A 16,499-nucleotide genomic window follows, 5' to 3' on the forward strand; every position below is an offset into this window, starting at 1 on the left:
GTCCTAGAGTAAAGCCTCAGTAGCGTCAGCTTAACTGTTTGAGAGTAAAGCTCTTGCTTTTGACAAACAAGCCATACGTGATAAATTGAATGAAATACTTCCAATGAAAGGAAAAGATTAAAAAATTATACATAAATAAATGGAAAAGATTTATGACTTAACAGATAAGAAACACCATCATAATGAAGAAACTGAAAGCGAAGAAATTTTAGAATATAGTAAAGATGAAAATACAATAGATCAGAGTGAAAATGCTACTTATAATTTTACTATAAAAGGAAAAAAAAAATTTAAAAAGATAAAAATCTGAAGGGTTTCAGATTTTAAATTACGTCCAGAGGGGCGTTTTTTTAAACATTTTGTCTGTTACCTTTATTTATTAAATATCACGTTCTTCGCACTTAAACTACAAAATTCAGCGCAAGAGCAATATCGTAAAATAGTTTTAAATTGAGCATATCTTTAGAATTTCCAATACGAAGCCTTGCGCGCTGGAGATAAAAATGTTTCTTCTGTACAACGTTGCAATTGCTCGCTTTGAAATCCTTGAGTTTGTTAATCAAAATTGCGTTAAAGATTTACAAAACATGAAACCCATAATAAAACAAATTCCAAATTTAGTCTTCTACATGCCCATATTCGAAGTAGGATTACGTCATTCAAAATTCGATGGCTCTATGTACCGTTGTTTTACCACAATGCGAAAAATATACATACAGTTATGCAGATTTTTCATTATTTAATATCAGTTTGAAAAGTGAAACGGACATTTATAGTGAACCAACGCAAAATCGCAGAACAAAAACAATAGTCCTTCAGGGACAAAGCTCCTTTGGACTGAATATTTTATATTCAAGAAGTTTTCTTCAATTAGAACTAAAAATTGTAAAAAGTAAAGATGATAATACTGGAGAGGAAAACGTAACTTTAAATAGTTTGGTAGGATTTATTTAACTATATATCGGAATGAACTACAGCAGGTAAACGTATTGAGCAGCTTCATTATTGATACTATCTTTAATGATTCACTATACTCATGATTATTCGACATCCGAAGGTACAGATATGTTTTTCTATCCTGATATCTCGGATAAACCTAATAAGCGATTTAAAAGGAGCTGATAATGACGCCCTTAAATTATCTGACGTCACAAATAACATAAAATTGAAGGAAGATTTTAATGAAGGAATTTTTAAGAGATGGTCTATTACAAAAAATAGCATTGTAAAAACATGGATTCCTTTAACATATGTATTTTTTTTTCAGAGAATATAAAAAAGCACTTACAAATTTTGAAATTAAACTTGAATTTCAGAGAAATATAAACGCAAATATGATATATATTGACAAAAAGAATAATAGTAGTTGTAAAGTATGTATAACTGATATTAAGTAATTATAAATTTAATAATGATGCAAAGATTATGTTTGAAAACTTTAAAAAAGAGATAGAAATTGAATAGAACCAGTTCAGAATGCTTAAATCCTCTCCACTGCCTTCTTCTGGTACATATAAGATAACATCTACTGCAGATGATATTTTAAGTTTATGTATTCTTGCTCAAGATGTTGAAAGAGAATGTAATGCATCATAAAATAATATGATATTTGATCATTTGTTGTTGTTGTGACTCATCTCACTTGCCGCAAACTATCACCAGAACAAGCCCACATATTGCATCGTGGCAAGCAGTGCAAGAATGCACCTGTTGTTGATTAAGAGTCTTGAGCCCCATACAGGTGACAGTACGACTTTGCTCAGTTCCGCCCCAAATTTTGATGGACAGCACCCCAGCAGACGGGTCTGAGAGTCTCCCACCCCTCTTCCCTTACCAACAACCTCTCGAGCGGACTTTCAGCTCGCCGCATATTTAGAGTGCCCCCAGGTTGCACAGACACTATACATTTACAAACACCCATGCCTTCTTCGGGATTCAAACCTGGGCCCTTCTGTACTGCAGTCAGTGTCGCTAATCACTATTCTTTGATAATTTAGATATGACTGATTGTTATTTAACTGTTAAGGAATTTCGTAATAAAATGGATTTTTCTAAAAATATAATAATAGATTATATTCATCTCTTTTAAAAGCAGGATTAAATATCATCAATTCTGAAACAGGATGTATGATAGAGCTTTTAAAATTTGAAAACTCTATCCTATTTTTTTGTTATGATCCCACTAATGATTAAAGTTATATTTCAGTTAGTGATACTAAAATAAATTTTAATTGGACATTAAGTAATAAACATAAAAAAATCCTGTTTTCAAGTGGCAGAAAAGGTTTCGTGAAGGCAGAGATTCAGTGCAAGACGATCCGAGAGCTGGTCGCCAGTCTATAACACATACCGATGCAAACGTGGAGCATGTAAGGCAGTTATTCAAGATGACGATCGTGTAACTGTACGTATGATATCAGAAGAACTGAATTTGAATCGTGATATGTGTCATAAGATTTTATGCGAAGATTAAGGGAAACAGAAACTTAACGCAAGAATCATCCCTCGCTCACTAGCAGATGAACAGGAAGAGGAAAAATGAAGAATTTCTACAGAACTATTGACCCCACAATTATGTCAAAGATTATTATGATTTTCTCTTGTTTCCATGAGTGAAAAGGTGACTGAAAGGAAAGCTTCATCAAGATTATTGCAGACAATCAATGGGCTGTGACACATGAGCTTGCAAGCATCACAATTGAAGACTTCCCTGCTTGCTTCCAAAACCTCCAGAAACATTGGCAGTTGTATATAGATAGCTAAGGAGACTATTTTATAGCAGCTAGGATCATTATTTGGTAAATGCAATTTTTTTCGACTTTTGTCGTGGAACTTTTCTTGCAAAGGATGTATTTTAAAATTTTTTATTCATCAGAATTTTTTTAGAATTATTCTAATTTGAACTTAACTGAGCAATGTGGGGAGTGGTGCTTAGAAATCAAGGCATCTTCCTTGGTTATATGCTTGGTACTTAGTATTCATGAAAATTAAGATACATTCAATAAATCAAGTAATTCCATAATTAACATTTATTATACAAAAACACTATAAAAATATGAACATCAAAATTCCTTGATATAAAACAGACTGACAGTATTAATCTTGAAAATATATACGTGGACAAATAATCACATTTACAGAACAGATATAGAGAGCATTCCAGATAAATCAGAAGAAAAAACATGTTTTCAATATTATGGATTTTACAAAAGTGTGGCAAAAGTTTATCATACAAATACTGTTAAGTTCCTTTAGGTAAGAAGTTGAAAGCTAAATATTAACAATGGCTATTTATCAAAAAGTAATTAAATTCATAAATATCAAAAATACTTAAATATGACTTCTTTAAATCATACATGACTTTAAAAATTTGATATTTTAATTTCTTCAGTATTCAATGCATTCATTTCTTTTATACTGCAACAGTTCATTTCTTTTATACAAGAGGGATATATATTCTTCTAATAAGCACACTCTTTAGAAATGCAGTTTTGTATAAGAATAAATAAGACTCTCAGTACCCTGTGATAAAAATAATTCACCTAGATAAACGATTACATCACAATGCAAATAAATTCATACCACCAAACATCTGAAATAATTTACATACAAACAAATGACTTCACAACATGACAGAGAAATAAAAGCTTACTATGAAAAAAGAGCTTTTCTCTTATTCTAATTAAAATTCAAATTAAGGGAGGGGAGGCAGAACAAAATATTTTTTACCATTACTTGGAAATAAAAACTGTGAAAAAGGTTTGACACACGTTGCATGTTTATTTACCCAGAATCTTCCTTTAAATGATTTCAATGTTATAAATAAACTACCATATAGACATACACTTAAGGAACACTGAAACTAGCACTCCAAGAAGGAAGAAAGGTACAATTGGCGAAACTTTGCATATAAGTACATTGAGATCAGCTATGCAAATGATCTAAATTTGGTGCCAACATATATGACCACATAACCTGCAGTGGCACTGCAATCAGGAGTTGAGCCCTATATAAATCGGCACATAGATGGAAATTTATAAACATGATGATCCCATTTCGAATTTAGAAAGACTTTAATAAGTGAAGAATGGTAGGTAGACGTGTGAGAAGACATTTCTCAAGCGATTTTGAAAGGGGCGTGATCATCAGCACAAAAACTGGATTGCACAGGTCACCAGGTTGATTTTTCGGAATGTGCCGTCAGAATAGGTTGGCAGCCATGGACAGGAGATGGCACCCACGAGTGGAGAACCAGGTCTGGAGTGATCAGGAAGGTGACTCGGCAAAAAGACTGAAGGATCATGTGGCAAGCGACCGTAGATCGCAGTGACTTGTTCCACAACGCAGTTAGATGTCGGAATGTCAGTTGTTCCCCAAATTATTTCCAGATCCAAGCGCCCTTTTCATATACTGCATTTAACATCAAAAACTCCATCTAAAGCGGCACCAAGTCAGAGTGACATGGAATGCTACAAAATGGCAAAACACGGTGTTTACTGATGAATCCTGGTTTGTTCTACAGATAACTGCGTACCGGTGTGGAAGCGCTCTGGTGAACGGAAGAATTTTACCCACGCTGTTGTGCGAGAGGTCCATTGCCTATACCAGTCCACTCTAATTGTGATATGTATAACTTTAATGGGCCACCTTATGTTAATGTTCGCTATGTTCTTCGACCCCACATGGGGGTCTTTCTTAAATGGTCTTCCAGGGGCAATTTTCAAGCAAGATAATACTTGTTTACATACAGCTTGAGTTGCTCATTCCTTCCTATGTCATGTTCAGACTATTTCATGGTTGGCCCGCTGCTTTATAGAGTATGTGTTGGACCAGCTGTAATTCTGGATGCTGCTGTATCACTCTGTACATGATTTGGAGGTGGTTGTTAAAGGTTTGTGGGCCCATCTGCCTCAGGACAACATTAGATGTCAAATCAATTTAATGCTGGACTATGTTGCAGCATGTATTGCAGCAGGAGACAGTCTGGTGCTCCACTAAAGTTCACTGTGTTTGTCTAGCTGTACAGACTGTATTTGTTTAATTGTCTTGATATTGGGAGCAAAGTTAATTTCTCATCTGTATCATTGTGTGTATTAAATTTCATTTCAGTATGATGCACCCTTCTTGGTTCGCTATTTTCAATATTCTTCAGTATAAAAGGATCACCTAAAACACTTTTCAAAATAATTGAAGAAACATAAAAGTAGGTAAAAGTACAAATATACACTGTATCTTCACCTGGAGGTTTAGCTGTCTGGACTTTCACCAAGATATTACTCAATGAAGACTTCATTTAAAAATATTTTGAAAATTGTAATATAAACAGGGTGGTATGCTGTGAATGCAAAGGAGAAAACTGCATCTGTAAATATAAAAGCTATACTAAATTTTGTGACTCTGTTCAGTAACATTACTTAGTTATTGACTGTAGAATTTTCAATATGTGGATGAATTTATATACACAGTGGACAATTTTTTAAATTTGTTTTTATCTCATCTATTTATTAGCAGCTATTTTCAGGTCCTAATGATTTTCCATGGCATGGGGGACATTAATTTTTGTATTTTTACAATATAAAAAGTGTCTACAAGCTTTATTTCCTTAACTATTAATCTTAGGCAGGCACTTCTAATAAAAAAAGTTTGTTTAAACAGAGAAATTTGTGGGAATAATTTCTGGAAGGGGAGAATGGTTTTGAAAAATGTTCTCTGTAGAGCAGAAGCCTATTTACAAAAATGTTCATTATGCTTAAATTAATTGAATGTAAATAGTTAAAAAACTTTACATGCAAAATTCAGCTTGATATTTGTGACTAAAAATTCTTTTGTATTGAATTTGTTACCGCATAATGAATATTCTTCTGATTGTCTATTTTGTTCTATGGGAGCTAAACTAAAAAGTTAAAAAATATTTTTAAAAACCATTCATCCCTAGTGCCAAAACTGTTCTCGAACTTCCTTCCTTACCTTTTAAAATGCAATTAGCATTACATGCATAGGATCAAGAGTTAAAGAAATAAAGCTAGTACTCACTTCCACCAACATCCTGCATAAGAAAAAATGGTACTTGCATTTCTGTCATCAAGCAACATGATTTTGTGCCAATTATGGAAGCCATGTTTTGTTTTCAAGAATAAGGATATAAATTAACTGTTAATGTTGTATTTTTATTGCATTAAAAAAGATTCAGATTTGGGATCTGCCTTTTAAAGATCAGAAAGCAGTGGATAATTTTCGAAGTTATAGAATCTTACCATAAAAAAGTGTTCATTAATTAAACCATTATTATTAAAAAATTGTGTGTTAGCATGATATGGCCAACTGAATATGGCTGACAAAACAGTAAGAGATTGGAACCATTAATTACAAGAAATCTGTTCTCATAGCATTCTAAACAGAGGTTCTGGCAAAATCGAGCATGGGGGTGGGGAGAGGTAACAAACTACTGGAAACTGATGGATACCTTTTCTATGAAGCACACCGAATACTGTTTATTAAATAAAGAGGCATGAATTCTATTAGAATTCTGCAGCAATAACTGAAGCAAGTTTGGTAGAATCTCTGCCAACTTTCACATTCGACAGAATAATATGCAATTACCAAAAGAAATTGTAACTAAGCACAAAGCTTATATCACAAAATACTCAAAAGTGTTTTCATTAAAGAATTGATTAAACAAATATGCTTTAATAATTACACATGCATGATACCTGAAATATTGTATTCACTGAAGAAACATATACTTCAATGTTTACTAATTGCACTCAATAAACATAAATAGATGAACTAAATAGATAGTAAAAAGATGAAAAATTAATACTCAGAATATGAAACTGGAAGCATATATAATACTTTATCTAACACATTCTAAAAGGTAAACATTGCTTTTGTTACACATATATGAATATGCAACACAGCCTCTCAGAGAATGTGAAGATACTGTGTGATTTTAATCATCCATATAATGTCAGGCTATTTTAGAGAAAAAAAAAAAAAAAAAAAAAAAAAAAAAGAAAAGAAAAGAAAAACTATTCCTTTTAAAAAATTAAGCATCAACAGATGCTAAAAAATGGAATGTAATATATAGGCATATCAAACATGTTACTAATCTCACTGTGGTATGATAAATAAGTCAGAATATTTATTCTGAAAGAATATGTGCAATTATTGCCATATTTTATACAAAGTCTATAATATATCACACATATAGTAATTTTACTACATGTAAATAGTTCTACTACACTGGTGAGCAAAACTTGATTATAAGAAAAAATGTCATTCTTAGCTTCTTAGAAGGATGAACTTGATATACCATGTCAGAAACCTAATGGCATATCAAAATGCCAACAGAAGTAACATTGACATAACAACAGATATAAAAGACTATAGTATGAATTTTTCAGAAACACTTACAAGGCCTTGTTACTATGACAGGAATGCAAGAGTGTAAAAGAAGTTATGGAAGGAAGAGGTGACCCACAGAAAATTACCATCTTTAAAAACAATGCAGGATTTACACCAGCTTTCGATGTTTCAAATGCAGAAAGTCCTAGCATGTTTATTCATAATTAAAACAGTCAAATATAATCTAATTACCTCTATATTTTGTACAACAATGTTGTTAAGCTGTGGTAATAATTTTGCCATACCATCATTGCCATCCACCAGTGAAGATAATTCCCAATTGGAAATTTTTACAAGGGAAATAAATACACTCAAAAGTGATACAGCCAGACTCTAAATACTGTTCTCAAACTGCAGTATGAAATTTTAGCTAAACAATGGTCAAAGAACTGTTCATGCCAGCATAAACAAGGAAGTGCACTGAGGCAATTTCTAATGGAAAAAGAATGAATGAAGCTTCTGTTTCTGAAGTTATAAGGAGGCAGACCCTTTCATTCTTTTCAAGTGTGCTCTTTACAAATGAGTGCATATGGAACTAGTGACGCCTTTTCCACAAAGACTTTGCTTCTCAGACTTAGGACACCATAGCTAAGCAAGGTATGATTAAAATAATTTGAAATGATAATTAAATTACCATTCAGTGTGAAATCAACTTAAAACATTCCTTAACACCTAGCGAAATTTATATTTAATACTCAATTATCACCCTTGCTACTGCTTAACTACCAACATAAAATAACAAAACTCAACTGGAAGAAGAATTTTTACTGCTAGTCATTTTTAATTTTTTTTTTTTTTACCAAAAATATAAAATTATAATACTAAAATAAAACAAGCTGTTCTCATACAAAATTTATAAAAAGGCCAACATGCTTTGATGCCAATGGTGTCCTCACGTCCACTGATGTGTGAAGCTAGAAGAAACTTTTCCAAGAAACGAGCTTGACCATCTCCTAACACTGAAGGATTCCTAGCCAAAACACATTTCGGTGGAACCTGGGTCCTATCTACCTGTGCAGGACTTCTTGAAACTGAACTTAACATATTTCACTTTAAGCTTTGTCCCTTAAACAATTTCTCCAGAAAAAAACTTTTTTTTTTTTTTTTTTTTCATAAGGCAACCAATCAGACATCCACAGAAAAAAAAAAAAAAAAAAAATCTGGGGAATGTTTCTTTTGGCACACTGTTGACGGTAAATCGTAGATGTGACACCAGTTTAAAATTTCAATATTTACAACAGCCTAAATCAAACATACAAATACTTAGGGTTAAACGGATACACATGCAACTTAAACAATTTATCAAGTACAGCCTATACCTTTCAGATGTTTGTTCACAATTACCACAGGCGATCTAACAGGAAAGATGGCGGATACACAGTGGAAGCTCTACTAGGTTCATGCTTAAAATTAACATCCTACATTTAAACTATGCTACTCGCCATTCAATCTGTCTGAGAAAGTTCTGTGACAAAATAAAAAGATGAGTATCAAATTACATTTAAAACTGTTCGTAAACTGTTAGTAAAGTCAGAACATGAACTTCATGAAAACTGAGCCCTTGCTCCAAATTTTGGAACTTGTGAAATAAAGTGAAAATTTATTTCATAACCTATAGTTGAAATGGGTGGAATTTGGGAGGATATGTATGTTACAGCCTGGCGGCACATTGGCTAGCGCATCGTGCAGCAGCACCTCAGGTCCGGGGTTTGATCCGCAGGCTGGGCAAGGTGACTCACTCTTTCATCCCTTGAGTGGGTGGATAAAATGAGTACCAAGTTCGCTTGGGGTCTAAACACCTGGGGGGGGAAGCCTGCAACAAGCTGACCACTTGTTCAAGACATATGCTAATGCACTCCCGGGCCCATGGTCAAGAAAGCAGATTTCTGGGCACTGCAGGCCTTGGCCCACTAGGGCTGTTGCAACACTGAGTTTAGTTTAGTATGTATGTTACAAATCACGAACAACTATTTTGATATCTTCTTGGAAATATGTCTTTAAAATCGAGATGAACTGCCTTTTTTGTTCTTGTGAAACTATAAAAATTATATGTAATAATAGATATATTAGCCAGGGGAAAAACAAGACACCAAGGATTAATAAAGCTTGACAAATGACTAAAAAAGAAACTTATCTGATCTATGGTAAATGTCATGGAGTTTAACAAAGATAATAATGGAACTATGTGTTACCAGTCTTAAAATGTCAAAAGGAGATTTTCTATAACTAGCTCAAGAGTTATATGCTAGCACTGTTGTTCTGCCCTGCTGAAGCTGTCAACAATTATACATTTTATATTGTTGCTCAGAACATACACACAGCTTCATATCAGACTAATACGACAAACTATGATCACTAAAAGCTGTTGGAACCTGACTGCCAATTGAATTTAGAGAAATTTAAACTCATTATATGCATTATAATTTACATTTTCTGTCATATGATTTGAGATTTATGGAGCATGCAATCTGATATCAGTTTAATGTATGCATGTGAAGTTACTTTGTAACTTATCACGATGTTTACTGTTTTATGTTATATCAATATTTATGTCAGTATTATATGGACTGTTAATGTTTGAAGATATACGAAGTTTATTTAGTAGTAATTCTAAATCTAAGAATTAGTTACAATTTTTAATTAAAGAAATTTACAGCTTATCAAAACTAAGCAACTGGTATAAGTATTTTGATTAAAGGAAACCAGGCTTATGTACACGTTACACATGGGGGAAAACCATGAAAATTGAGACATGACCCCAGACCTAACTACCAGCATTCAGCGACTCAGCCACTGGTGAGCCCTAAGCACTTGGAGAAATTCAGTTGTTCTTAATTAAATTAAATATTACTTTATATTCATTTTGAATAGCAAAAATGATTTTCATTTTCAAGGAAGCTCCTTCCCCTAGATTGCAGTATTACAAGAATATCATAAAATGTGAGGATAATATTATGCAAATGTTGAATCTTTAGAAGCTGCATACTATACATAAAACAATGGCTGTGATGCTGGAGGTCTGTACACAAATCTGAACCAATGGTATTTAAACTGCACAAAAATTGAATTCCTTTGGAAAATCTCCCTCAAGTTCTGATATGATATAATGTTCAAACTTCCTGTCAAATTAGTTGATGTCCAAAATCCTTGATATGATGAGAAGTTTGAACATGGTGTAGCATTAAAACATTTTTGAATGTATGACTTAAACTACTCTCACAAGAAACAGTACTAGTATTCAGTCCTAATGTCCTCAGCACCACTATAAACCAAATCCCTAATGGGCAGCTGATAATGGGGGCACAACATACTTATTGAGCAAAAAATAAATCTTCATATAATTATCTTCATATATCTATCTGCTCTCTGTTTTTATCTGTGGCATTTACCTGCAGGAGCAGAAAACTACCTTGACATGAAATCAGTTTTGGTGAATAACAACTACTTAGTTTTTTACACAGCTATTCCAATTTTTCAGACAGTTGCTCACATATCCAGGAATGTTATGAAAGCAATCAAACACTTTGGATCCATCAGTCATACATACTTCTCCAGTTATGCCCTAATTGTTCAATCATTCATGAAATTATCAGTCTGTTTATAATGGCTCACTTCACTATGTAAGAAAACCAGTTTGAAGTTACATAAACTATAAATCACACTTAACTGTTATACATGCACTGCTGCTCCTCTTCCCAGGCAATTCAGTTTTTTTTTTTTAAATTATTATTTTCTTCAAGTTTTGATGCTGCTTTATACAGTATTAGGTTATAGTTGCTAGTTTATTAAATTCTGCTCACCAGTGTTGGGGATAAACAAACAAACCTATTCGATTAAATAAAAAAGAAAGTGTTCAGAGATTTGCAGAATACAAAATACAATTTAGCTACAATAACTGTCTTCCCACACAGTTGAGCTTTGGAAAGGAAGTATAAAATTTTTTTAAAAAATGACTAATTAAAACTGGATATCAATTTCAAATTATGCATTCTGACAGTTTCAAAGTTTTCAAGTTCAAATGCTTAATGAATGTTTAACTAGCTAGTAAGTATTTCAAAATAAAGAGAATATGAATTTTTTCATGACCCCCCTTATACTACATTTGCAAGACCAATATTTTCAACCAGTCTTCCCCAGACAATTTCAATTTGGGGATGAGAGGAGGTTAATTTAATTGTCTGAGATGATGCATTGAAACACTATCAGAATATATTTCCAAACATTTTTTACTTTAGAGTTCTTAGTTCCCATATCATATTTTTTTGAAAGATACAGTAAATTCTGTTCTTAAATTTTAGAAAATTCTGTGATTATTAACAATGCTTTCAAGAATAGTTGGACTCCTGCTTTGAAGATCACCCATGATTTCTAATAAACATGTTCTTCAATATTTAGGCTACTTAAATTGCTGCCTGTTGGTATTTGGATTAATCAAAATCAGACTTTTATTCCTACATACACAACCTGAAATAAAATAATATATAAGTTAATAATTAATAACAATAACAAATTTAACAAAAGAATTATCATACAGTTAAAAAATTCAACTAAGGTATAAATAGCTATCAAAGCCTTATGGCATCTTCCAGAGAGATTCCTAAATGGACAAGAGTAAAATTTTATAATGTTTACACAAGGGAAAACTGTTTTGCACAAAAGACTTTAATTGAAGGTAATGATTTAATTTATCTGCCACAAATAATTAAATAACGCATAACACCACATTAGCTGAGCCACATATTTTACTCTTCCAGCAATCCAAAATGCAAAATCCATGAAGAATAAGAGATATTATAGCTACATTTACCAGTCAAATAGTGCAAGGTACAATGGTGAATTGATTAAAACAACAATTATGTTTCACTTTCAAAGTAAGACAAAATCAATAGTTTGTATACCTGCAATGGCTGGTAATAATTGCTAAAATCTTAGCATTTAAAGAAAAGGTTTGAAATAAGTGCTTAGTGTATGCCTATCCATGATGTTTCCACAAACTGCCAAAGTTCAAGACGAACAATGGAGACTTGTTGAATGCTGTATGCCATAGGTGATCATACACTGTCTTACTGAAACTTGCCCAATGGCAAACGTCAAGGGAAATGAAGGACAACAAACCTCAAAACTTAAAGGGTATAGATGTGGCTGTTGAGTGTACTGGTAATGCATATTATGCAAAGTGGAGGATCAAAATCAAATGGCACCTTAACTCTTTCGCATCGAAGTCACCCAAAACACATAACCATTAAGACATCGGCAGGTCGCCTGAACACCTGAATTATTTTTTACCTGGTGCTTTCCCCCATCATAGATCGCTCAGAGTGTTAAATGACATGTCAATCATTCTTTTGAAGTGACTAAAAGTAGTTCTATTATATGAACTGACTTTCCTCCTCCTCTGTGTAGCATCAATGTTTAGGTTATTGATGCTCATAGTTCCAATCCTATCCCAAGGGGAAACTGCTCACAGAGGTGAAAGTGTATGAACATTTACTTAAGTAGGTTATTGTTAGCAATTTAGCATTTTACTTGGCATGGGGGAAGGAAATCCAACAAAAATACATATATATATGGGCATTTCAGTTGTTTGAGAGGAACAGGTTTTGGCCTCTACTGATGCAAAAGAGTTAAGTTGTCAACTCTAGTTAATGTATCAGTATGGCAATGCATATTGCAAGGGCCACTATGTCCAGTCATTGTTGCGCTGCCAGACTTGGAAATGACCATCATAATATTGCAGGCAAAATCTGAATGGTCATCTGAAGAAACAATGTTGTGCCACTTTTTTGTGCATGTCTTATATTCAATGCACCATTGCAGCTACATACATCTGTGGTTAAGATTAAGCAGTGATTGCAGCAATGGACACATTGTAAAGATTCCTCTCTCCCATGCAGACAGTGTTGAATGGTACACGCTCATAAGATCGTTATAAAATCACAAGATTGTTAGATCCAAGTTTCTGATGTTATTGTGCAGTCCATCATGCCTATGTATACAGTCCATCATGCCTATGTATACAACATGCCTGTCCACTTGATAAGTGATATGACGAGACTAATGCAATCATTCTCATCATTCCGTCATTTTTTTCTACACCCACTGATTCCATACTTGCATCCCTGTGGCTTGATTTTATCCAAAATGAACATAAGTTTCTTGGAAGGGTGATCAGTACCTTAAAGCCATAATATTTCTTCTGTCAAACCTAGAAACTTATTCAAATGACTACCATTTTCTTCAACAAAATTATCCAGGAAATATACACCATTCTACTGCTTAATATAGCCCACACTTTTGCCATTTTATAGTGTTTGTAGGTTGTGTTACTGCATATGATTTGCATGTGCAACACAAAGCTAATCATTTGAATATTTTATTGAGATGCATGATGCATGGTAAAAATTTCAAGCCTATTGGATTTTTTCTTTATGGTACTGCATTTTACATGGTCAGCAATGTAATTAATTCAATCATACATATATTTATGGACAACCACAAGAAAGGTGAAAAAACAAATGTGATAGAAACTTTAAACTTTCCTACAAAATTCAATTTTTTGTTTTAACAGAAATTTATATATTTATGCAAAAAAAAAAAAAAAAAAAAAAAGGGGGGGGGACTTCTAAATTTAGAATGGAGGGATCAGTGTAGAATAATTAATTTCACACCATTATTAAAAGAGAGGAAAAAATCAGATATTTAGTTTAACACAGATCTGAATAAATTTATGAGGATTAAAAATGGGGCAAAAAATAGTTTAGTACTCATCTGACACCACATTAGTGCAAATATAAGATGGCTTCATATTTATGCAGACCCTAAATTTCTGATACAGCTTTTAAGCTGAATGTTTCAATAAAAAAGTGCCAAATGCTACTCACCCTGACAAAAATATGCCAAGGAAAGTACACAGAACTTAGTACCATTTATGAAGCAACTAAAATATAATACATCTTTACTGTTTCACCTAATTAAAATTACATTTACTTTTTTTTAACAGTAGTGCATTTACTTCTAGTTAAATAAATGTAATTACAAAGAATATATTCAAATTTCATGTTCGAATAATTTGTTCAATTTTAATTTTCATATGCTTCATAGAGAGCAAAAAATTGCTCTCAAATCTACGTGTTTTCAAGAAGAGATATCATAACAGATGGGAATAACTGTTAAGCACAGGTCACTTTTTTTTGATTAAGTACAGTTTATAAAAGCCTATTCATTAAAGTTTGCTTTGTGTATCTGAATACAACTTTAGACACTTTGTTATCAAGTCTACAGATAAGTCTAATTTCAACACAGAATGGACTTGCAAGTACAGTAGAAAGTTCGAGATCTGGACTCATCGGGACTTCAGTAATTCCGGATTGGGCATTTTTCTAAATATTAAATTATGAGTTTAAATGTCGTAAGAAGACATGTAGAAATTATAAATTAAAAATATAAAATGGTGATTAATGAAATAATGAAGCATTTATGAACTTAATCTAAATTTACAACAAAAAAGCTACATAGTTATCTGTTTGCTTTAAGCATTTGCTATCAAACATTTCTTTGAATGTCAGTTGTTTAATTTGCTTCATTTTTTGTGCTAATACTTCGTTTTACTTCTGCAGGCAAACATAATTTCCTATTCATTTACAAAATTGTTCATTTACAAAGTTCCATTGTTGAAGTCTTGTAATTGCTGCATTGAGAATTCCCACTAAATTGTCAATCGAAATTTTTTCATTTCGACAATCTGTGTCACTTTCTTCATTATCGATAGTGATACTTTCTGGGTTTAGAACCATACTACAGATTTTGCCATTCGCTAGTTGATTGATGATTGGAAGCATTATCATTGCAAAGAAAAACATCTGGTATATGATCTTTATTTATTTCCACTTTTAAACATTTCTTGAAAAATTATATTAATTGGAAAATTTTGATTTTTGTGATACTCAAATGTCTTCATATTCACAGCAGTCACCATACAGCTTAGCTAGTGTCCACTATACACTATTGACAATGTATCATGAGACTGGTGATTAAAGATATGTTGTTCTGTTGAATTTTGTCTTGCTTTTATCGCACACTGAGAAAAGCCTGAATTACATTAGTTATATATTACACTTATATCTATTTCCCACACATGCTCAAGGTTTAGTTGAGTCCTGCATAAATAAATTTCCACATATACTTAATGCTTATCCAGAGCTGGCACAAGACATTTTATGACCCACTGCAATTTGCCTATTTAAAATTCTGCTGCCAAATAAAATTTGCTGGCCTAAATTACAAAATCTTATTTTTGCATGTGGAAAGAAGTTTCTGTAAAATTTCTCCTTGTCAACATATTCAACATTCAGCAGTGGAGTTAGCTACAGTCTGAAATGACTGCCAAATGTAATGTCAACATAAAAGTTTACTATGCTCTTTGGTATTTAATTATTAATATTAAAAAAATGTTCAGACTTTGCTGCTTGACTCATGCTCAAGCTACCATGTATTGATAGCCATGCAGTGATGAAAGCAAAAAATAATAAATAAAAATTTGCTAAGTTAGCATTAGTATTGCAGTGAAATGAAGAAACATGACTGTATGGTTTATTATGAAAAAATATCAAATACACAAGCCAAAAGCCCAAAAGAAATTCTGGGAAAAAAAAAGGTAAAAAGGCTGCTGGTGATACAGAGGTCTGGATTTTAGATCATTCTGGATACTGGACATCCTGATTTAAGACTTTGTACTATATATTGAAATGAAATGTGTTCTTTTTTATTATGAAATCCATTCTCATAGTCACCTGATAAAATGGTAATCAAGGCCACATATTTTTTTGCTTTTCACATGAATCTGTCCAGCCAGAATTCCAAGTGTTGCTCTTAATATGAAATTGCCACATACTCAGTTTAATTTCAATTGTTGTCATCTTTTGAAATATCACTTATTAATTGGTTTTGGCATTAAAATTGCACTTCAGTTTATTTAGGTAAGCAGTTGTATCCAGTAAAACACTACCACCTTCTTATTTTAAGTTCAGTGACCCTTTCATTCATTTTTAGCTATACAATGTAACCCACATCAACTAGCTCAAAGACCTCCCTGCAGC

At 32.7% G+C, this 16,499-nt stretch overlaps 1 protein-coding gene across 1 annotated transcript in view; it reads right to left on the reverse strand.

The window, feature by feature from the left end:
* Window positions 1-3,714: 3,714 nt before the first annotated feature.
* LOC118200991 (kelch-like protein 5) overlaps window positions 3,715-16,499 on the reverse strand; it is a 139,688-nt gene continuing 126,903 nt past the window's right edge. Inside the window, exon 11 of the mRNA XM_035372991.2 lies at window positions 3,715-11,868. The gene's annotated coding sequence lies outside the window, so the exon portion shown is untranslated. The remainder of the gene's footprint in view (window positions 11,869-16,499) is intronic.

The sequence above is a fragment of the Stegodyphus dumicola genome, chromosome X1, assembly GCF_044657685.1.
Source record: "Stegodyphus dumicola isolate Sdum_Otavi_A_Nest chromosome X1, ASM4465768v1".
NCBI classification, from domain to species: Eukaryota; Metazoa; Arthropoda; class Arachnida; order Araneae; family Eresidae; genus Stegodyphus; species Stegodyphus dumicola.